This window comes from Pan paniscus, chromosome 13 (assembly GCF_029289425.2).
Source record: "Pan paniscus chromosome 13, NHGRI_mPanPan1-v2.0_pri, whole genome shotgun sequence".
Taxonomy (NCBI): Eukaryota; Metazoa; Chordata; class Mammalia; order Primates; family Hominidae; genus Pan; species Pan paniscus.
In genome coordinates, this window is record NC_073262.2 from 119,915,993 (window position 1) to 119,940,290 (window position 24,298).

General features: G+C 41.4%; 2 long non-coding RNA genes across 6 annotated transcripts in view; one reads left to right on the plus strand and one right to left on the minus strand.

The window, feature by feature from the left end:
- The window catches only part of LOC117979462 (uncharacterized), a 43,569-nt gene extending 21,363 nt beyond the window's left edge, over nucleotides 1-22,206 (plus strand). The window contains exons 7-9 of the long non-coding RNA XR_010109543.1: nucleotides 1,973-2,067; nucleotides 15,932-16,070; nucleotides 21,982-22,206. This is a non-coding gene — a long non-coding RNA (uncharacterized LOC117979462). The remainder of the gene's footprint in view (nucleotides 1-1,972; nucleotides 2,068-15,931; nucleotides 16,071-21,981) is intronic.
- LOC129397305 (uncharacterized) overlaps nucleotides 1-24,298 on the minus strand; it is a 524,961-nt gene that overhangs the window by 19,064 nt on the left and 481,599 nt on the right. For 4 of the 5 annotated variants that reach the window (XR_008624581.1, XR_008624580.1, XR_008624582.1 and 1 more), the window contains one exon: nucleotides 3,283-4,122. The exons of the other annotated variant lie outside the window; for it this stretch is intronic. This is a non-coding gene — a long non-coding RNA (uncharacterized LOC129397305). Of the gene's footprint in view, nucleotides 1-3,282; nucleotides 4,123-24,298 lie in introns of those variants that run through there. 5 annotated transcript variants of the gene reach the window in all.

Sequence of the window (24,298 nt, forward strand, 5' to 3'; positions counted from 1 at the left end):
TGCTAATAAAATTGGCACTTGATGTGGCCTGGAATTGAGATAAAGAAAATGGGTAGGCCAGGCATGGTGGCTCATGCCTGTAATCCCAGCACTTTGGGAGGCCAAGGCAGGGAGATCTTGAGGTCAGGAGATCGAGACCATCCTGACCAACATGGTGAAACCCTGTCTCTACTAAAAATACAAAAATTAGCTGGGCGTGGTGGCGCATGCCTGTAATTCCAGCTACTCAGGAGGCTGAGGCAGGAGAATCACTTGAACCAGGGAGTCAGAGGTTGCAGTGAGCTGAGATCGTGCCACTGTACTCCAGTCTGGGGACAGAGCGAGACTCTATCTCAAAAAAAAAGAAAGAAAGAAAATAGGTTAAAGTAACATGAATAAGAACCTTTTTCATAGAAAGGATTGGAAAGGTGAGAATGAGTTTCTGAAGGACTACGTGGAGTTTCTCTTCCTGGAGCCACCTTATGGCAGCCTGTTGTGCCCAGGAGTAAGGCCTTCCTGGCACCTGTGAATCCAACTTGGCATTTCTGCCTCCTGGAACCCCAACAGAGTCTTGGAGGCAGGCTTCTGCCAAGTGTCATGGCCCGGGATCTCCACTACGTGCTTGCATGCATCTTTGTTTCGAAGGGAGGATTGGTGGGTGGGGTGCTCTAGTCTGGGAGACAGTGGGTGGTAAGAGTTTCCAGGAGGACAGAGACAGACTGATTGGCCCAGCTAGTTAGGGTGCATGGTGTTAATGAGGCCAGGTCATATCCCGGTCTCCCACCACACCCAGCCAGCAGTCTCCTTTCAGGGGTCACAAATTTCACTCTTCCCCAGAAAGGAAGCGCCAAGGGAGAGGGTGGGGATAACTCCATGCAAAACCATCTTCTCTGCTGAAAGAAGAATCCTGCTGGTGGATGGTTCTTGGCCTCTTCCTTACATATATCATCTCTCATTCATTCAGGACATGAACACATAGGACACTGCATCCATTAGTTTTGGCTGGTTAACAACCCTCCCCAAAAACTGATGGGTTAAATCAATAACTGTTTATTTAATTGACAATCCTTTGGGTCAGCTGAGCAGTTCTTCTGGTTTAGGACATCTCAACTGATCATTCCCCCACTTGCTTATGCGTTTGCAGACAGCTGGAGAGTCTGCAGGGGGCTGGATGACTTAGGATGGTCCCACTCACATAGTCTAGCAATTGCTTAGTTGTCAGGGCAATGTGGGACATAGGACTTTGTGTCTCTTATTCTCCAGTAAGCCAGCTTAACTTTCTTCCCATGCTTTGGTGGCAGAGGACCTAAGGGCAGCAAGAGAAGGCAAACTCCCATGCATATTGGCCTCTCAAAGTTACAAAAATAGGCCAGCTGCGGTGGCTCATGCCTGTAATCCCAGCACTTTGGGAGGCCGAGGCAGGCGGATCATGAGGTCAAGAGATGGAGACCACCCTGGCCAACATGGTGAAACCCCATCTCTACTAAAAATACAAAAACTAGCTGGGCCTGGTGGCAGGCACCTGTAGTCCCAGCTACTCGGGAGGCTGAGGCAGGAGAATCACTTGAACCTCAGAGTTGGAGGTTGCAGTGAGCTGAGTTTGCACCACTGCACTCCAGCCTGGCAACAGAGTGAGACTCCATGTCAAACAAAACAAAACAAAACAAACTTACAAAAATATTGGCTTAGACTTATTCTAGAAACAGGAGTGATAAGACGGTATTAATACATTTTACACAAATGGTGGTTATTTTAATGTAGATGCTATACTCAATGCTTTACACATATTATCTCATTTAATCTCATGAGGTAGGCTGTAAGCATCTGGTCCAAATTCACTCTGCTATAAAGTGGAAGAGCCAATATTCAAACTCCAAACTTAAACCACTATCACACACAATCACAACTCATAAATTTTAGGAATTGCATGCCTGTTCCAACCATGACACCATTGTTCAAAACTCCACCTAAATTCCTGTTGTCAAATCCACAGAGTCTTGGCAACACAGAGGCCACTGGACAGAGGCATAACCTTGCGTGGCAGCTGCACGGGAATTGGATTTGGCTCAGGTGTTTCAGATGACTAAGGTGAGTGATCAAGCTGTATATTTTTGGATGACAACCAAAGTGTAATGAGAAAGAAAGATGATTCAGTTGTCTGGATTGTAAAGTTTTGTGTACCATTTCATCTTTGTAGTATTGGAATTGGGATTTTTAGCTCTTGTTCATAGAGCCAATGCTGCTTAGTCTTTCTGAGACATCAGGCAAATTCTCTTTTTCCATGTTTCAGATTTCTCCTCTGTATAATAAGGGGCTTAGGTTCTACGGTTTCTAAAAGATCCTTCCAGTCCTAGAAATCTCTGATCCTACAATATATTACCCCTTAGAAATGATTATTTTAACGAAAAAGAATGTAAATTTCTCATCTTCAAAATAAAGACATGCCTTTTCCACTACCCCCACTCTCCCACTTTATGACATGGAGGAGATTGAGAAGATGCTGTTTAGTGACAGACCAGATTCCTCTGGAGACCAGGGAGTTGGGGGGAGTACAAATATCATATTCAGGACAGGAATTCAGACTTGAATGCTGCAAGTCTTGCCTCTCAACTCTCCATGCACTATCAATTTTATTATTTATCTACTGACTTTCCTGAGTAGGAAAGAGATCAGGTCAAGTAGCATACAATATCCTTCTTATTCCCCTGCAGATGTCTGAGGCTTCTTTCCCCTTTGGTCCAATCTGATTTGTATGTCTTCTGGGTTAATACCCCCAGAGTGCTCTAGGCTGCTTTCTGCCTCAATGTCACATAAATCAAAGTGTGTAATCTTGCAAGGGTGAGGAGTGGTGGAGAGTCAGCCAGGATCGAGATGCTAAGGACAGACTGAGCCATCCCATTTCCCCACTTCCCAGACCTTGTTCTTGCCCTCCTGCAAAGCCTTAGGAAGGCCTCATGGGGGGAGCTTGAACTCATTCCCACGCACTCCTGATGGTTCCAGCTACTCAACCTTTTACTAAATGGCTCTGCACAGCTGTTTCTAGTTACGTGTCTGTTTACGTTGTTGGTGTACGTGTGCTTGTGTACCATGTGTGCATCTTATCCCCTCAGTTCCCCAGCTACCCGAGGCCTCCAGTGAATCCACATGATGTCATTTGGAATCCCAAGTGGAGGCAATCACAAAGCAACATAATGTTCAAATTCAGCAAGCATTTACAAAGGTTGTATGCATCTTCTTTGTCATTCATAAAGGCAAGGGAAGTTAGAATTCAGGAAATAAGATGCAAAGACTCATGAATGTCTTCAGATTCCAAAAGAGTAAATTTTACTATTGGAGTACAGTTAGATTGTAATCCTCTTGAAACAGATACTTCTTCCTTTCTTAATCACCTAGATGACAAATGTAAGACTTATCCCTGACTTGGTCCATTGATTTGTTCATTCATTAATTCAACAAACATTTACTAAGTTTCTCCATGTGCACTGGACTGCTCAAAGCTCTCTAGGAGATACAGTAATGTGCTTTGCTGCCTCTGAATGGAGCAGTGTCCCTCCCAGCCTATGGGCATGGCTAAATTTTAGAAGGATTCTTCTGCTTGTCTTCAACTTCAAAGATCAGCCTGAACACGGAGTGAAATCACCAGTGTTCCTGGCAGGAAGAGACCCTGTTCCACACCCAACACATCATCCTAATAGTAGGCTTTTGACACAGTCCTATTAAATAATGAAGCATGTCTCTGCCTAAGTTTATATAATCAGTAGTTCAAAATTCAGAAACTTTGCCTCTCAGAGGTCGATCAGCAAGCTCAGTGAGTTCCTATAAACCAGTTTGAAAGGAATTACTGTCTGGAGGCATACTCCCCATTCTGCCTGCCATGGTTGCCAAATGGTGGCCTTTCTAATTTTTTCATTCCTTTCTGCATTTATTAATTGACTTTCTAATATAAGGAAGAGCTTTCTTTTCCTCCTACTCATTTAGTTAAATCAGAAAAATCTGATTTAACTAATAGGCTATAATCCTTTATTATTACAAATTTATTTTGATGTCCACGATGTCCCAGAGTTGGCCAGTAGAAGCGCCCACAATCTGGCTTCTGTATCCTTTTGAAATGTCTCCATCATTCTTCGGGAACATTCTTAATTTCTGAAAAAAAAATATATTTCAGGTTCATCTTTTACTTTCTCTCCCTTAGCTACAGAATCAGTCATTTTTTTTTTTTCAAAGAGCCCTAATTCCTTTTAGTAGAGAATAATATTTAAAAACCAAGATCGGGAAGCCAGGTGGTCTCGCTGCACTGCAATTCCTTGGTTTTAGGCCCTCTAAGAATACACAGCTAGGAAATAGATGTATGTACACACACACACACCCACACACACACCTGCATCCACATACATCTCAATGTTTATATCCACATAGGTCGATCTCTTTTTGTAGCTATCTAGATAGTATATGCCATGAGTTCTCACTGAAAGCTCCAATTCCAATCCAACACCACTGAAATGTTGCTAACATTTCCCCTCACCATGTTTGTAACTACCTTCTCTTATAAGGTGAACACTGGCTGCCATCTTCTATAATATATTTACTTATTTTCTCAATACTAGAATTCACACAGAATAGTTTCAGAATTGCTATCCTGTGCCTCTATGAAAAGCAAGCCTCCCTCCACAGAACCAATGATTGTTTAGAATTTTATTCTTTGGCCCGAGCACATCTTGTCAAGGAATACATGGGTTTGTTCTTTCTTTAGCATCAGGTTAGTTTTTCTTTAGCACCAGCCTTATTTCCCCTCTTCAACATCGCTTTGAGACATGCCCTGAATCTTTGTTTTAGCCATCTCCAAAATAAGCTAAAGCCTCATTTTTGGTGCTCTGGTGCTGCTGCTGGAGCCAACACATGTCTCTCTGGAACACCAAGTAAATATTCAATGCATGTTTGCTCACTCCGCCTTCCTGTGAAGCTAATCCAACAAATAGATGACAGAAATATCTTCATTTCCACAAATGCACCTGTGAGCTTATAATAAGAGTCTTATCTCCCAGGGTTATCCACATTCCCATGGCTTCCCCATTCCCCATGTTTAGATACCAAAATCTTTCTTCACTTTTAGACAAGTCTTAATTCATCTTCCCTATAAAGGCTTCGTAATACCTCTTTACCTAAACATAGAGCCTAGCCCCACAAATGCCGTGTTCATAGATTTAGAAGCTCGTTTCATATTTATCAAGTTCTCACATTCTCCATCTTTCATATTTTAAAATATTTATTTAATTAAATTTATGAGCCAGAAATTGAAAAACATATGGAGTGAAGGGAAGGAAAGAAGGAAAAAAATAGCTCATTCATTCAACTTTTCCCAGCTGCCATTCCTGACTCGGGAGATTTGGCTGAGTTCTTGGTTAATGCCATGCAATAAAACTTCCATAGGGTGCCAAATTTAGGTCCAGCATGAAAAGAAAACAAAATCCCTCCTATAAGACAAACTATTCAATTTGGAAATGGGATTTTTTTTTTAAGTCCGGCATTAAATCTTCATAGTGATTGTTTCCACGAGGGCGAGAATCAGCCCACCCCTTGGAAAGCTTCTGAATGGGGCAGTATAGAAAATTTTAAGAAACACTTATTTCTCTGAATGGAGAACTGTTACTCTTGGGGGCTCTGCTTTCTCCTTTTTGGACAGAATCCACTCTGCCCTATCCCGGCTAGAAGAAGAAAAGGTGTAGCGTGCAGGCAGGGAGGACGATTCCAGGTGCTGGACACTGCACAATGGGTCCTATTCTTTGTTATTTGCAATCCATCTTTCTCAAAGTTGGCTCACAAGAAGTACATCTCCTTGTGCAGTTAACCCGCTGGACTACCCTACCTGAGAACATGGGTGGGTTACTTTCTCAACACATATAAGGTCCAACACATGACAAGTGACAGAGTGAGATGAAGCTTTCCAAACTGGCATGAGTTTTGTACAGTTTCATATATGGTCTGGTTACCTGGTTACCTACGGTCTGGTCACCTGGTGACTTTTATTGTCCTGTCTCTACCTATGTATGTATGCATCTCCACCTATATACTTTTATTGTCGTATCTCTACCTATGTTTTACACACACACACACACACACACACACACATTATATATATGTTATGTTGCAGTTATATTTTATTATCACTTTTAAGATGGGAAGTTTTGCATTCCAGGAAACCCTCAGTCCTGAGAAGACTGGGGCATTAGATCACCCTGTGTTGCAGACTTTTTCAAATGGCAAGTATTAATTATTATTTAGATTGCACATGTATTTACGCCCCAAACTAAAATGCTCTGAAACCACATCTTTAATAGTTGGAATTCCAGGCCCTTTCTGTGGTCCCTTTGACCTGCTATTGCAGAGAATATTCTGTGGCTGTGAATAAATCTTGGCCAATCTTCTATAAGCAAGAAAGGAGCCCAGATGCTCCCCTCAAGATGAGACCCAGAAAGAGAAGTCTGGTTGTCACCACATGATCTGCCAGGGTTTCCTAATGGATCTGCTATTTCAAATGACGAACCTGATTTGGCAAAGCCAGAGGCCCCTCTCATGACCTATGTGTAGTGAGAAGCTCCTCTGTGTGTCACTTGAATGTTGAAGGGTCAAGGCATTTATATTGAAATAATGATAACGCTTTGCTCAGAGGACATACATGCCCATTTGGATCCAGGCAAGTTTTAGCTCAGGCAGCACACTGTTTTCATTACTTCTTTCTCATGGTGATGTACAGTCTAGTTTGTAAATCCAGACTTTCCCTTTCCTTGGAGTGAGTTCCTTCTCAGGAGTCTTGTTCTGCTGTCCTATGGCTTATCATCAGTTGGGAACACCCTAGTTTATTAGACACTGGGTGTGCAATACTCATACTGCCCATCTCTTCCTGTACCTATGGCTGCATGGATAAAAAGGGAAGGCGGGTCACCCATGTTTACTGGCCAGAAGCACTTGAACCCCAGAGGAAAACTCATCTATCACAGAGGGTGGGAAAGGAAGAGTTGAGGAGAGGGACTCTGCCATGGTAACTGGGCTGCAGGCCCTACGACCAGCCAAAATATTTTACTGCATGGCATTTTATAGCACATAATCATTGTCTTAGTCAGTCTAGGTGACTATAACAAATTCCCGTAGACTGGGTAGCTTATTTCGCAGTTCTGGAGAGAGACTAAAAGGCCAAGATCAAGGTGTTGGTAAATCCAATGTCTGTTGACGGCCCACTTCCTGCTTTGTAGATGTCCATCTTCTTGTTGTATCTTCACATGGCAGAGAACAGAGGGAGGAAGCAAGGTCTCTCACGTCTCTTTTAATAGGGCATGAATCCCATCATGAGGGCTCTATCTTCATGACTGAGTTACCACTTAAAGGTCCCATCTACAAATACCGTCATCACATTGGGGATTAGAGTTTCAACATAATTGGATTCATGGAATCCAATTCCATGAATTTGGAGAGGGACACGAACATTCAGTACATAGCAACCATTCATGCACTGGGGCTATGTACGGGATAGACACTTTATTCAGCTGCAGATTCGTCTTGTACAAAGTTTCTCTTCTACGATGTCATCAAGGTCTCTCATCTGTTTATCTTTTTCTTCCCCAAACACAATAATCTGAATGGGTTGAAACCATTTTCTGATGGAAATGTATACCTTAGACCAGTGGTCCCCAACCTTTTTGGCACCAGGGACTAGTTTCACGGAAGACAATTTTTCCACACACAGTGGGGTGGGGGATGGTTTCAGGATGATTGGAGCACATTGCATTTGTTGTGCACTTTGTTTCTAGTATTACATTGTAATATATAATGAAATAATGATACAATTCATCATCATGTAGAATCAGCAGGAGCCCTGAGCGTGTTTTCCTGCAACTAGATAGTCTTATCTGGGGGTGATGGGAGACAATGACAGATCATCAGGCATTAGATTCTCATAAGGAGCGTGTGACCTGGATCCCTCACATGCACTGTTCACAATAGGGTTTGTGCTCCTTTGAGAATCTAATGCCATCACTGATCTGACAGGAGCCAGAGCTCAGGCAGTAAGGCAAGTAATGGGGAGTGGCTGTAAATTCAGATGACGCTTGTTTGCTGCTCACCTCCTGCTGTGCTGCCCAGTTTCTAGCACACCACAGACCATTAGCAGTCTGTGGTCTGGGGGCTGGGGACCCCTGCCTAAGACTATTGCTCATTGTCCTGTGCAATTTTGATAAGTTCTGCAATGCTGGCAAATTCACCACTATTATTCTCATTATTATCAGCGTTAGTAGTAGCAGTAGTATTCGCAATAGCTAACATCTGTTTACTAATTTGACATTACTAATATTCTTTGACAATCCTGAAAAAATGGGTAATTGAGATAATTTACATTTGTTAACTTGAGATAATAATGCATTTCTGAACGAGAACATGGAGCCTCAGGAGGTTCAGTAACTTCTTTAAGGTCACACTGCTAGCAAGTGGCTATCTCTACTTTTATTAAATTCAAGAGAACCAGAAACCTCCCTGAAGTATGCTACCTCTAGGTCATTTAAACAGAGAGACACCAACTGGAGGCATCCCAAGTAAGGAGGAGTTTTGAATCCATGATAACTTTGCAGAGGCTGTTGTTATAGGAAAGGTCAAAACAGATCTGTCTGAAAGCTGTCCCCACCCACTACAGAAGCAAGAAGGCCTCCAGGCTGAAAAGACACTGGAGGCAATTTAATACAGCTGCCCTTAGCAGGATAGCACTTTGGTATTCTCCTTTAAATATTTATTTTCTAATTTATTGAAAGGTGATAGTCACTGCTACATGGGGAAAGGGTGGAGGACGGTGACCCTTGCTGGATGCCTTCTACTTCCCTCCTTGCAAAATAATTTGCTGCACTTTTTCTTTGGAAAGTGAATTATAGCATCAACAGATTCACCCTCCTCAGAAAGGAATTTTAGCAGTCATCAGTCCTCTCACAGGCCCCCTGGGGGTCTCGCATTGTCTGTTTGCACCTGCAGCCCTTCCCCCAGGGTGGCATGTCCTCATAATCTTTGACAACTTCATGGAATGCCCTCCTGGGAAATCCAATTTTATCCATTTTGCTGCATTTCTGGGTGCATTTTAGCATTTCTTATGGATTAGCACTTCAAGCAGCCATTTCATAAGCTTATTCTCCATCTATCTTGGCATTTATACACAGACATCAAATTGTATTAGAATTGAAAATGGAAGGGGGAAGGAGGGAGAGGTGGAGAGTATCTGAGTAATCAATTTGGTTCTCTCCTGCCCTTAGGCTGTGTTGACACAGCTTAGCTCTCGCCTGCTCCTCCCAGACAAGCTTATCTGCTGCACACTGAACTCCATTAATCTTCTTGAAAGGCAAATGTGTTCAGGACAATGTTAACACTTAGCTCTCCTGAAAAGAAGACAGATTCTATGAGGTACAGAGTCAGGGCTCCAGGGCCTGCACTGGCAGTTCAGACAGGCCTCAGCCAGAAGGATTCCGTGTGGAAAGAGTGGACAGCAGAGCAATGGGCTTTGTGAACCCAAATACCAGCATCAAACCAGGTCCAACTAAACCAAACCAAACTAAGGGAAACCAAATATCAACAGAAAACAAAGCCATCCCAAAGACAACAACGACCGAATAAATGCCTGGCCCATTTTGAGGCAGCATTAGCCAGATTTACCTTTGGGTTTCAAGTGGACAAAACAACTAAATGATCATTATTATTTAAATTTTAACAAGTAATTGGCATTGTGTGAGGAGTCCACACAATAATAGTAAATGACTTAAGAGAAAGAAGTATTGTGGAGTATGTATTTTTGGCCATAAAGACACCTAAAGCATTTCCCTTTGATCACCATTGCAATATCTGCCTTGTGGAGCTCAGAGCTGCCCTCACACAGGCAAGAGGATGATCTACCTGGCCCTGTCCAGGAGGCCCTGCTCCAAGATCTCCCCTGATACCACATAGTCTCTGGGATCCAGTCATTGCACTGGAAAGAGGAATGAATTGATATCTGTTTTGTGGGCCCCTTTGTGCTGACCCTCCTATGTCATGTCACCGCTGTCCCCCTGCCTCCTTATTTTCTTTCAATAAGGAGATTTGATAGACCATTCTTATCACTCATAGATCTGTAATCCCTGGCTGCATCCATTTGCTAGCAACCCTGAAAGACACAGGGTAATTTATTTTTAATGTTTCTAGGGCAGGAATTTGAATGGCCATACAGCTCTCTCCCGCACCCCAGTATCACAGTATTCATTTATTATATATGAACCGAATCTGGGAGGAGGGGGTTGCTTCTCAGTAGGGCTTTATTACAAGAGCTATGGAAACAATTTAATGCAACTTCATTGACTTACATTGAGTGATTTTTTTTTAAACCTGCCATATATCTGTCACAGACATCCAGAACCTATTGTATTGTACGTGTAGCCCCCATCCCCATGCTTACTTTGGGTAGGAAAGTGTCTGGGTAGGGAAGCAGGGGAGACATGTCACACTGGGGGCCAATTGGTTCACTTCTAAGGGTAAGTAATAGGAATCCCAATTTTGGCCACTTGATGTATGTCCCCAAAGCAGTTTTCCAGGATTGTTTATGGCTCCATGCTTTGCACTTATAGGGTGGCCTCAGAAGGTTTTTCTCCATTAACAATCCCATCAGGTGACTTTGAGAGCCACTTCCATGAGATGGCTGTGTTGACAACTCAGAGAGTTCCACCACAAGGGCTGACTCAGTCCGAAAAAATGACAGCACATAGATGGAAGGCAACAGGTGAAAAGCAGAGGTCAGACTTTCCAACGTTGACCACTCTGGCTTTGATTACACCAGGTAGATATGTGGCACTGAAACGGGAAAGTTCCCTGATGCCCCTCACCAGATGTTTGACAAGGATGTGGCCCACCTGTTCAGTCACCCTGCTGCTGAAACCCCTTGTGGGAGGGAGAGCAGGCAGGCAGGTGCAGAGGCTGGGGTGAGTGCTTTGGGCTTCAGCCCCATGGTAGTGTCTAGGGATGGGTGCTGCAATCCCACTGTTACAAAGCTCTTTCAGCTTTGCTGTCCACAGAGAGCTTGAGTGTTAACCAGCTCAGTGGACCCTCTGCCTTTTTACAAGGGCAGAAGGCCAGTGTGACAGCTTTCTGTAGCCCAAGCTCTTGCCCAGTGTCCCAGAAAAATTGGGTGACACACAGTCTTGAAGGATGAATGTGAGGTTTTATAGAGTGGTGGAGCTGGCTTTCAGTCAGATGGATGGGAACCCAGAAGCTGGGGATGGAATGGGATGATGATCTTCCCCTGGAGTTGGGCTGCCCAGTGGCTGGACTCCTCTCCAACCACCCCCAGCTGAACTCCTCTCGGTGTTCAGATGTTCCTCCTCTTCCTTCTTTCTCTGCCGCATCGTTTGGCTGTCCACCTGCTGGTCTGCTGGTTTGCTGGTCTGCTTCTGGAGCCTGGGCTTCGGGGTTTATATGGGTGCATAATAGGGGACATGGCAGGCCAAAAGCCAACTTTTTGGGCACGAAAACAGGAATGCCTGTCTCATTTAGTGCCACGGGTCTTCAGGCTTGAGGGTGGGGCCTTTGCTGGGAACCACCCTCTTCTACCCAGTATTTCGGTCTCCTGTCCGTATCAGCACCCTTGTGCAATTGCTCATGGTTAGGCTAGCTACTGCCCTCTTGACTTAGTAAATACCCTACAGCCACTGTCCCCATAGACATGGCCTGTAAATACTTTGTGTAAAAGACTTGCCTTTCTCTAATTATATGCCAGATGTTATGAGGGCCCACCAGCCAATGGCTCATATACAAAGGAAGCTTTCTCTTTTTCTAACCAGGTGACTGCCTTGGCCCATAGAGAAATGAACTCTTGTCACCTGTTAACACCTTCTTTCTGCTCCTTACTAGCTGTCCAAAAAAAAAAAAAAAAATAGATACAGTGTGTATCTAATTAGTGAGGGTGGGCCTGGTTACCATTAGACAGTATTGTCTGTGCTACTAAGTAAGATTACTTTGCTTCAAAAGCAAAACATTCATTCTCTAGTGTGCTTTCCTGATTTGTGGAGGACTCACTTTACTCTGGCAGTGTCTACATGTTAAGTGAACAAGCCAGGAAATCCTCCCTCTTTCTGTTTTTGCTTTTCCACCAGTGTCTGGGTAAGAAAGTGGGGTAGACATGTCATACTGGGGGCCAATTAGTTCAGTTCTAAGGGTAAGTAATTAGGAATCCCAATTTTGACCTCCCATTTGATGTATGTCCCCAAATCAGTTTTCCAGGAAGATTTATCATCTGGATAACAAAGCTGGTGTTTTCATCCCATTTGACTCAAGTATTTCTGTGTATATTTGATTGGCAAAAACCCTGGAAGGAAAGAAGATGCCTTCAACCTAATCTTTACCAATGACATTAGTAACATCACTCTGACTGACTTCACACCTGCTGCTGATGCCACAGCGCAGCCTCTTCTCAGAGCAATCCCACGTAGTATCCTGTGAGACACAGGTGGTGTTTCACTTGTGCTCAGAAACCAGTCCCTTTCTGCTTCAGTCTCCTCATGGCAAAGTGTTGCCCACAAGTCTTTCAAGGGAGGAGTTTCCCCGTATCTGCTGCTGCAGGTGCCTCCCCTGATCCTCTGCGAGGCCACTGTGGTTCTCTCTTCCTTACACTGCTGTTGGTTCTTGCACAGAAATGGGAAGTTTGTCCTTATGTTTATTCCGGGTAAACTTGGCATCTGGTTTCCAAGGATCACTCCTTATGGTCCAGATTTCATTATGGAAGATGCTTCAATCAAAAGCATCTTTAATTTCTGCTGAAATCCTCTCCTATATCTGGTCAATCTCGTCTTTTAGATTCTTAGGAGATTAGCATCTAACAGATTCTAGACTATTACCTTTATTTCCCATTCCCCTTCTGCGGCTATTGAAAGAGATCTTCCTGCAAATTGAGCCCTATTTGTAATTAATCCCCTAATCATGATAACCCCGAATCTCTGTTTCAGTTCACCAGATCTATCATGGCCACAGATTTGATTTGTATAAATTTGGTCGCTGTATTAAATAGGATTAGGCCAAGTATGCTGTAGTTATAAACAACCCCAAACCACAGTTCCCATAACAACTAATTCTGGCAGAAATAGAGAAAGAAGAATTAGGAGAGCTAGAAGCTCACAAAATTGTAGAACCTCTTCTTGATCATTCAGAGGGGAATTTTCAGGCATTTTTTACTAGAGTTCAGATTAGGATAAATAGATACTTGTACCATTTGAATAACATTCAAAACATACTGGGATCACAGAGATACAGAGACACCATAGATTCAAGAAAATTTACATTTAGCTTATGTATGTATTTATATGCTATCTGATGCTCAGAAGAACTTGAGGTAGCTTACAGCACAAATATAAACAATAAAATAAAGACCAAATAAGAACAAAGACAAATAGAAAAGTAGAAAATCTAGACCATGACAAAGAAGAAAACTGATGTATAAAGGCCAACATAAATATAATAAAAGAGTTCAAATTTACTCCTGGGTTTCTTGGCATTACAAAGCAAAAGTGACACAATTATTATTAACTAAACAAATAAAAAAGACAGCTTCAGAATGCCCATTCTTTCAGCTAAGCAAACTTGAACGAAACATAGAATTTAGAATCTCCCTTGTCAGCCAAGCTTTTGTTAGATTTTGAATAGCAAACAGTTCAAAGTTGCATTCATTGGTGAATAGTTGGTGTTTGCAAAAGTTTTTGAGAGCAGACGTATAAGCTCCAAATCCTGATAGAAAGATAAAGTTGAGTAGCTTCCCCCAGGTCTTTTGCCTGCCATCTGCAAACCAGAGGTTTCTATACTAGGGACTTTGGGACAGATTCCAGCACAGAAAAGGTCTCAACTGATTTACCAAGTGCTTCTTAGGAAGCTTTTGCACAAGATTATTTAGAATTGAAAAATATTCCCACCAGTTGCTCAACCTGTCTGCTAAAAGAAAAAACATAATGAAAGCTTTAATAATACTACTGTTTAATGATCGATGCGGGGTGTCCCAGTTCCTAGGGAATCTATCAGGTTGAAATAGTGCCAAAATATACTCCCTCAAATCTCAAAATTAACTAATTTACTCTTCACTTGAAAGTAAGTTGACAGAAGTGAGTGGAAACTTGGAACTTGTAGCCAATTATGATCATTTCGGTTTTGAACTTGTTTTCCATATTAACCGAGGGCTAGATCTAACTGTTGAGGTCACCTCTGATTTGTAAAAACTAAACAATATTATCAATGTATACAATGTATCAATGTATACCTTCTTTTCTTTATTGCATCATCATCTGCAACATGTTCATCTAAGGATGGTTTTACTTAGTAAAGTTATAAGCTAAAAATAAGACAGACCAGAATACAATCTCAAAAGTATTCTATAATTTGTCAGATAGTTTTACTCAACGCTCATTTTTCTGAAGTATCAAGGTGCAGGGATGCAGATTCAATATGGAAAACACTACATAAGAGTTTATGTTATATAGTTTACCCCACATACGGTATCTGTTACAGGTCTAATATAGATTAAAAGTCCAAAAAAGTTGGAAGTCAACATATGTATGTTAAAGTCAACATATGAATGTTTATAGTAAGAATTATTGGCTGGGCGTGACGGCTCACCCTTGTATTTCCAGCACTTTGGGAGGTTGAGACAGGTGGATCACTTGAGGCCAGGAGCTCGAGACCAGCCTCACCAACATGGCAAAACCCTGTCTCTACCAAAAAAATACAAAAATCAGCCAGGCTTAGTGACGCATGCCTGTAGTCCCAGCTACCGGGGAGGCTGAGGCCAGAGAATTGCTTGATCCTGGGAGGTGGAGGTTGCAGTGAGCCAAGACTGTACCACTGCACTCCAGCCTGGGTGACAGAGCAAGAGAGACTCTGTCATCTTAAAAAAAAAAAAAAAAAAAAAAAAAAAAAAAAAAAAAAAAAAAAAAAAAATTTATACTGACCAGAGTCAACCAATCAGAACATTTTTCAAAAAATTATGGTTTCACCTTTTGGGTAGGATGTAATAGATTATTGTTCCCACAGCCACAGTCAGACAAGCCCATACAAATTACTCAAAAAAGTCACAATTTTGAAGAATCAGAGATCTTTGGAAGCAATGAGAACTGGAAAAATTAAAGCTATAGAAAGAAAACCATTTCAAGGTGATCTGATGAACATGTCATTTTTTTTTTTCCAATTGGGAGCATTTGACAATTTTAGATGTGGGATGAAAATTGCCTTATCTAAGACATAGGGCACCTGCAGAAGTAAAGAGAAACAGGTAAAGCTTTTGGCAGTCACACAGACTTAAAGTTACCCATTAGAAAACTTACAAGACTTCAAAGGCATGGCCATATGGGACACTTACCTAGTTTTGGGTGTGTAAGAAAGCCAAACGAACTAGATAGAAATCTTTAAAGCATAAAATTTTACACATGGTGCTAAGAAAAACCCATAAGAGCAGGGTTCTACCTCAAGACATTTCCCAAATTTAGAATTTGTGTGGAAAGTAAGGCTAAAGAGCTAAACTGAAAGTCTGTGAAGGTAAGGACTGAATCTCCCACCATTTTCAGGACTAATGCTCTCAATCACAAACTTAAGAGCCATACCTGGCAAACAGAAGAAAATCAAAGGAATGAAATCATGTTATCAATGTATACAATCATGTTACCTTCTTTTCTTTATTGCATCAGCATCTGTAACTTGTTCACCTAAGGATGGTTTTATTTAGTAAAATTATAAGCTAAAAATAAGAAAGACCTCATGCAATCTAGTTTAGAACCTTCAAAAGTATTCTATAATTTTTCAGATAGTTTTACCCAACCCTTATTTTTATGGTAGGACTGGGTTTTACAACTGAAACCCAGGCCAGGTTTAGTTCAATTCCTGATTATATTGAAGTAATTAATGACTGACCCTTTCCCTTTCTGCCTAACAGAACAAAGGGGACCACTCTTGGTATAGAAGTTCATCTCATCGGGAGCATCTGTGGTTCTTTCATATGCAATGTACATTCTACAATAGAGGCAGACCCAGAAATAATTCAGATATTGGAGTTAGAAGATCAGGATTCTAAGGTAAGTACAATTAATATTTTCAAGAAAACAAAGGAAAAGGTGAACAGAAGAGATTAAAGTATGGATAAATTTAGTTAGCAATTTGAATATTTTTAAAAACAGCATTAAACATATATTCTGGAAAGAAAATGTACAATGTTTGAAATTAGGAACTCATTAAATGGACTTAGCAACAGTTAAGGTGTTTTTGATCCAAGTATTTTGCTGTCGCCAAACTGAGGTACAGAGAGGGGAAAAAAGTAAAAAGGAACAAAAAGCTGTAAGAGGCATGCAGAACATGTCAAAAAGCCTAATGTATATATGATTGGCATTTTAGAAAAAGCAGAAAGAGGAAATGGCCTAGAAGCAATATTGGAAGACATAATGACTAAGAATTTTCAAAAGCTGGTGATGATCACATAGATTTACAAAGCTTAATGAAACCCAAGCAAGATAAATACAAACCAAAGTGTATCCAAGCACATGATGGCCAAACAGCTGAAAAAACAGGAGCAGAGAGAGCGTCTCAATAGCATCCAGAGAAAAAAAGACAAGTATTCTCAAAACAGCAACAATAAGAATTATAACTGACTTCTCAATAGAAATGATGGAAGCCAGGAGAAAATGGAACTAGGAGACAGAGGACATAGTTAAAGTACTGAAAGAAAGAAATACCAAACATAATTCTATACCCAGGGAAAAGACACTTTAAACTGAAAGAAAAATATTTTTCAGGAAAAGAAATAGTAGAATTTGTCATGACCAAGCATGCTCTACAGGAAAGACCACAAAACGTTCTTTAGAAAAAAAAAAAAATCATTCCAGAAGAGAACATGAAAATGCAGGAAAGAATAAAAAACACTGGAAAAGATAACTATGTGGGCAAATATAAATTAATATTGATTCTTCAAAACAATAATTGCAATATTTTGTCATTTCAAATACAGTTGACCCTTAAACAACACAGGTTTGAACTGTGAAAATTCACTTATACATGGATTTTCTTCTGCCTCTGCCACTCTAGAGACAGCAAGACCAACCCTTTCTCTTCCTCCTCTTCCTTAGCCTATTCAATGCAAAGGTGATGAGGATGAAGAACTTCATGATGATCCACTTCCACTTAATGAATAGTAAATATCTTTTCTTTTCCTTAGATTTTTTTTTTTTTTTTTTTTGAGACAGAGTTTCGCTCTGTCGCCCAGGCTGGAGTGCAGTGGCGCGATCTCGGCTCACTGCAAGCTCCACCTCCTGGGTTCATGCCATTCTCCTGCCTCAGCCTCCCAAGTAGCTGGGACTACAGGCACCCACCACTGTGCCTGGCTAATTTTTTGTATTTTTAGTAGACATGGGGTTTCACCATGTTAGCCAGGATGGTCTCAATCTCCTGACCTCGTGATCCACCCGCCTCAGCCTCCCAAAGTGCTGGGATTACAGGCATGAGCCACTGTGCCCGGCCAGAATTTTCTTAATAACATTTCCTTTTCCCTAGCTTACTCTATTGGAATAACACAGTATATAACACATAGCATACAAAATATGTGTTAATGAACTGTTTATATTGTTGGTAATGCTTCCAGTCAACAATGAGCTATTAGTAGTTAAGTTTCTGGGAAGTCAAAAATCATACACAGATTTTTGGCTGTACAAGGTATCAGTGTCTCTAGTCCCTGCATTGTCCAAGGTTCAACTACATATGTAAAACTAAAACTGATGATAAATGTAATGCATTGCAAAGGGAAGTAAGTAGAATTAAAAGGTTCTAGCACTGTGGAGAAAGTGGTAAAAGGGATAGTCTGTTTTGACCATAATAAATCAAGGCTACATGTCATAATCTCCCTGATAATCACTAAAATATAGTTTTAAAAATATTCATAGAAGAAAAAATGGAATAATAAAAATATGTTATTAATCCATTATAAGTCAAAAAAGGATTAAAAAAAAGATAGAGGAAAACAGGTGAGCCAAAGAGCAAACAAATAATACAAGGTCAGATATATACATGATTGCAATGTGATACATGATTATATTAGTAATTACATTAAATGTTGGCTATATTCTCCAAGTAAAAGATTAAGATTGTCAGACTAGATAACACAGTATGGATTTGCAAGTTGTTTATTTTTAGCTACAAGAACTACAAGGAATGATATTGTTGAGTCCCAACCTTAGAAGGTCTAAGTTCTATCATATTTGACTTAGCTGATCTAGAATTACAAAGTTGGGAGGTGAACTATAACTATTCAAGTCCAGGAAAATGATATTGATCTAAGTCAGATTTAGTAAATATGTAAAAGTTCTGAGATGCCTGATTATATCTAGTTTGTATTGCTTTAAAATTTAATCTAATATATTATGTTTTATAAACAGAGGAATTGATTAAGAATTCAAAACTTTTAGGTAAATCGTGCTATCTTCTGGGAAATTAGACTCAATGCATGTTTATTAAAGGAAGGTATGTCCATATCAATCCCCCAAAATGAAAAACTGCAGTGAGAAAAGCATTTTCTCTCTCCCTCCGTGTCTAGGAAGACTTGAGAGTAAGGATGAAGCCACTGAGTGCCTCACTGGCTGTCTGGTCGGAAACCTCTGCAGCCAGGGACAAAATCCTCTCAAGACATTCCTTTAATTATGACTTTAAATGAGAAGCTGGAGAATGAAGGCTACAAACATTGTTGGGTGTTAAACTCAACGAAAAGCCCAGTTTCTGTCTCAGAGAAAACTAAACAATTGTGTCATGTCTCATTCAATAGCCTCTAGGTAGTAAAATGACTAGGGTAGAGAATGAGGGAAGAAGCCTATCCCTTCTAAAAATGTTCAGAATCTTGATGAATATGAGCCTAAGGAATTAAAGAGGACTGAAAAGGGCATTTCTTTTCCCCCTGGCAGCTCCTCAACACTAGAGTTCCACAAAAAAGTCACAAAGGAGCTGTTTTTCTGAGTTTGTCAGGTGTGGCTCCTTACATGGAAATGATTGTGTCAGTAAGACTGGATTATTCTGGTTTCAATGGCTGCATTTGTTATCTGAAATCTGAGCACTGCATCACATGAAAATTATTTTATTGTATGCTAATTTATTGAAACTCAGTAATCCCCATAACATAAAAACCATATGGTTTTATCTTTATTTGGTTATTCAGGGAACACACCAAAATCTTGCAATGCCTCACAGATGTCATTCTGAACAATAGTTATCAAACAGCACCAAGAAGGAAAATATGATTAGTTAGGCTTTCAAAACCTCCAGATTAATGAACTCTGGACAAGCACGGATTAATCAAAGTTTATTCAAATGTTACTGAGTATCTATATATGCCATATATATTTACCTCTATTATTTCTTTTAAACCTTATAGCCTTTAGGTACATTCTGTTATTCCTGTTTTACCAAAGAGGTAATTGAAATTCTAAGAGGTTACACTATCTCTTTGAGGCCACAGAGCTAGTAATAAGGCTTTGGACCAGGACTTCTGAATCTAAGTCTAATATTCTTTCTACCACTCCTCTTGTTTGTCCACAATCTTTATATTTGTCATCACTGATAACCATAAATAATAGCAATGATAATCCAGAGAGTGGTACTTCTACACGTCTTTCTAATCTCTGCCACGTGATTTCATTCTATAAATGGATTCCTCTGAAATTCTTGAAAAATAAAATCTGAAATGCCAAAATGAGCTTACAAGATGTAAACTCATTACAACACTGTAATGAATTTACAAGATAATAGTAATAATGATAAAGCTGGGTGAAGATGGGGCTTTGAATGTCGAGCGCGGTGGTGGCTCATGCCTGTAATCCCAGCAATTTGAGAGCCTGAGGTGGGTGGATCACATGAGGTCGGGAGTTCAAGACCAGCCTAAACAACATGGAGAAAACCCGTCTCTACTAAAAATACAAAAATTTAGCCAGGCATGGTGGCATATGCCTGTAATCTCAGCTACTCAGGAGGCTGAGGCAGGAGAATTGTTGAACCCGGGAGGTGGAGGTTGCGGTGAGTCAAGATCGCACCATTGCACTCCAGCCTGGGCAACAAAAGTGAAACTCTGTCTCAAAAAAAAAAGAAAAAAAAAAAAAGATGGGGCTTGAATTTACGCATTCATATGGCAAGAAAGGCTCCATTAGTTTTCTTGGTTCTTTCTAAATTTCAATGACCTGAAATTTATTTAGGGGGCAAGGCCAGGAAGTACACAAATGTGTTTTGGCCTATGGGGGAGTGTGGGTGATGATCATGTGACTTCACTCGTGTGTAGGTGTGAGTGTGAGTCTCTGGATATTTAACAAGATAATCAATTTAGACCCACATGCCCAAGGGCAGATGGTCCTGATGGCTAAGGAAAAAGGCAACTGGAAAAACAAATTGGAACTGCTGAAGGAAAGATGGCTCAAGGCTCAGCGTTTCCTGTAAAGTGGCAAGTGAATTTAGCATTCGTGAAAATTTCCAGTGCTGTTTGGCATCCAGAGGGACCCAGGGAGTGCATTCTGCTTGCCTGTGCCACCTCCTTGCTCTGGCTGGGGCATAAATTGCCCTCTGACTCTGGCCTGGCACAGCACTGCCTCATGTTGAGGTACATGCCCCTTTGTCCTCATCTGCTCTGCTCAGAGGTGCTCCTAAGGGTGCCTGCCAACTATGCTGCCAGGAAATGTGGGCACTGAGCAGAGCTGGTTCAGAAAGACGGGGAAAGCAGAAAGCAGAGAAAGAGCCCATGCCCTTGAGGCAGAGAGCAAGGGAAGAGCATGGGCAGGATGGAGTTGATAGATGGGAGCCCAGCAAAGGTACCACGCCCTCCTTCTCACCTCCTCAAGCCACTGGCAACATCCATATTGGGTACTGGTCTTTTCTGGGTTTTCCTCAACTCTATCTAATCACATAACTCAAAGGTTCTCAGGGACCAACTAATTCAGTCTTATTTAATTGAAGAGAAAAACAGAGAAGTGAGATTCCTGTGGTCATCCTGAATTAGCCAAGGCCTGGGAATCAGGATGTGAGACTCTAGTCCTTCCATATGCCAGTAGTTTTGCTGCATTATTCTGACTAGGCTGAACTGTTTTGCCAAGAACATCCCAACTCCTAGCTACTCACTGTCCCTTACACCCTCTCTACTTATTCTTAATTCTGTTTAGTTCCTGAGTCCAAGCCTCACTCAGTTTACCCCTTCCTTCCACAAACATTGTCCTTGAGCACCTTGATGGGACAGGCACACAGTGAACCAAGTCCCTGCCCACCTTCTATTAGTGGAATTTATGTTCTCCTAGAGCCAACATGTCAGAGGGTTTCTTCAACATCTAACTCCATTCATTCACTTACTTTATAGTTTCTGAAAACCATCTGCATTTTTTACTTTTTAACCTGAACACTTTAATTTCCTTCTCTTCCCATTCAAATCTCCCAAAACTAAATGATTTAAATATTATTTGAAATAACAATTCTATTCACTCTGATAAGACTTTGAGTGCTTTGGTGAAAACCCCACAATGACCTCAGGCCTTATGAGCATGTCTAAGGAAAGGAGGTTACTGCCTTTTCCCAGTTTTTAAGCCCAAAACAGCAGGGGTGGGGGGTACATGTTGAACCAGCTGTATGAGAAGCAAGTATGAATGGAACATGTACACGCAGGACAGAAAATGTGTAATGGTTGGGCTGGGTGGCTGTGGCCAGCTTCTAGAGACATTCCCACTGACAGCTAGATATGCAGAAATCAGGCTGAGGTCCACAGATGGACAGAACCACCAGGGAAGGAAGCACAGCCCCAAAAGGCATACACCAAGGCTCGTTCTGGCAAATGAGAACTCATGAGGCACCCAGGCTTCTTTCCACAAATCTCAAGAAGTGGAATATGTGTGTTCATTTGTTCTACTTAATAGTGGGTTATCTAAATCTGTTGTCTCTTTCCTTCTTTTAAAAATTATTTGTTTTGTGTTCTTTTCTTCTCAGAAAACCAAAAGATCCTGCCTTACTATGCACCTATGGCCCTTCAAAGGCGAGAGTAGAATCTGCTATGATTTAGAAGCAAACAAGAAAAAGTACACATCAGGTGAGTGGCTGCTAGCTAAGACCTTGGGCTTTGGGGTCAGACAGGCCTGGGTTTAAATCCTGGCCCTGTCGTTCTGGGGAAACATGTTTCTGCTTTCTCCTATATGAAATAGAGGCAGTGGGTATCCTGAACATGTCACCTTTACTTGTCCAGCTTGTCAGTTAGGGTTTGGTTAGGGAAACAGAGCTGCTGTAAACATTATGGGAATAAGGGATTTTATTCAGAATTGGAGCCTGCACAGATGTAGAAGGAGGCATGAAGAGGGTATTGGAGGATTGGCCACTATGCAGTCTGCATCCTGAGTCTGTGGTGAGGCTGGACACGTTCAAGCTTACAGGAGAATTGGAGAAAGCAAGCAACACAGCGGTGGAAGTGAGACCACTGAAGGTAAGCTTGGGAGGGGGTCCCGACATCACCACATCGGTGGATCCACAGCTAAGTGATTGGTGGTGGCCTGGGGTTCTGCTGTTTAGCAGGGACAAGAGTGGAGGAGACAAACTGGACTCGGAACAAACTGGGAGCCTCTGCATCCATCCGTAACTGTCTGGCCGTGACAGTGGTTAGAGAGGAGTGGCTTCTGTGAAACTCTCACAATCTCAAATCTCCCACAAGTGCCTCTTTCAGCTAACTCTAAACTGGTACCATAGAGGAAATGGATTCTGAAAACTTGGTCTCCAACCTTAGACAAATTGAATAATTAATATGTCCTCTCCTGCTTCTTCTGTAACTGAATTTGCATTGGGAAGCAGGCCTGTCACTCTCAGACTTTGTGGTTTGAGTAGGGCTCACTTCAGCACCACCTTTTCCTCTTCTCAGCCCCACGGACTGGCATGAGACTCAGGCCTGGCCAACTGAATGTCACACACCTATGACCATCAGTTGGCTCAGAGATGGACTCAGGACACCATCACAGCCAATGAAACTCTGTTAGGGAAATTTGTCAGAACCATACAAAGAAATAGCTCCACTTTTCCATAGAGATGAGACATAAGCCTGGACTAACTGGTGTCCAATTTGCCATCAAGAGAGCATCTGAGAAGACAGAGGAAAACTGGGGAAAGCGAAGTCTAAGGAAGATGAGTAAGGACAAGTCCAGTTGATATTACATGAATCACCTGGACCTGGAAATCAAGGCATTGCTGGATTCAAGGCCAAGAAAAATTGGAAGCTGGCTTGAATCAGGTTCTATGGAATCAGGTTCTATCACTTGCAGTTGAAAAGGTCCAGACTAATACGACAACAAAGGAGCAAGTAAGCAAGATTCTGCCCTACAGTAAGTGCTCAATGCATGTCAGCTGGTATTATTATTATACAGACTTCTATTTCTAGCCCTTTTATTTCTACCACCTCTCTTCTGTGTTTTATGTAAAGTGCATAAGGATTGTTCTGTTTGGAAACATCAAACCATATAAAATGACACCAGCAGGTCCCTTTCTGTCTGTCAGTGTCCACAAGCTCAACAACCAGGATCAGCAGACAAAAACAGCTAAGCTGGAGTCAGTGTTTTTATGAAGAAACAGGAAAAGAACTTACTTGGGAACTGTAGCTCATCCTCCAATATTCTCCATCCTATCACTCTTTTCATGACAGTTTCTTCTTGGCCCTGAAGTTGCCTTGTCATGGCTCCCTGCCTCTGTCCTTTCTCTGTCTCACTTACATCTTCCAATGAGGAATACAGCAAGACCTTTGGATGAGGACCTCCAAAGGTCCTCAGTATCCTTAGGACACTCGGTGCAGAAATAGAGGGACTGAGAGGAGGAGCTTTTGCAGGTTAAATGACTAGTGAATGGCCTTTCCTTATATTTCCATTAGAAATGGGATTAGCTACACCTGAGAAGGAATGACTTTGGAACAACTGATCCCTAGCTTTCCAAAATATGAGAAATTGAGATGCAGGGAGTAGTAAGCACCTAGTTAATGAGTCAAAGCATATTTATAAAGTTCACAGGGTAAATAGCATATAGCAGCTGTTCTTTATCTCAATTGAGTTTTGACTAGGAAATGGGCTTAGGATAAAACACATAGGCTTTCGAGTAATCATTTGTAAGAAATTTTAGATAGTGACCACAGTTTAATAGCATTAGATAAATTATGAAAAGTCACTGAAATACCTCCTCTGGAAAATGTTAGAAGCTCAAGTACAATGGCTTAGTTAAAGGCAGGTGGGGGAGAAACTTGAAGAATGTGGTCCAGTACAAGAATACCCCATTTTTCCCC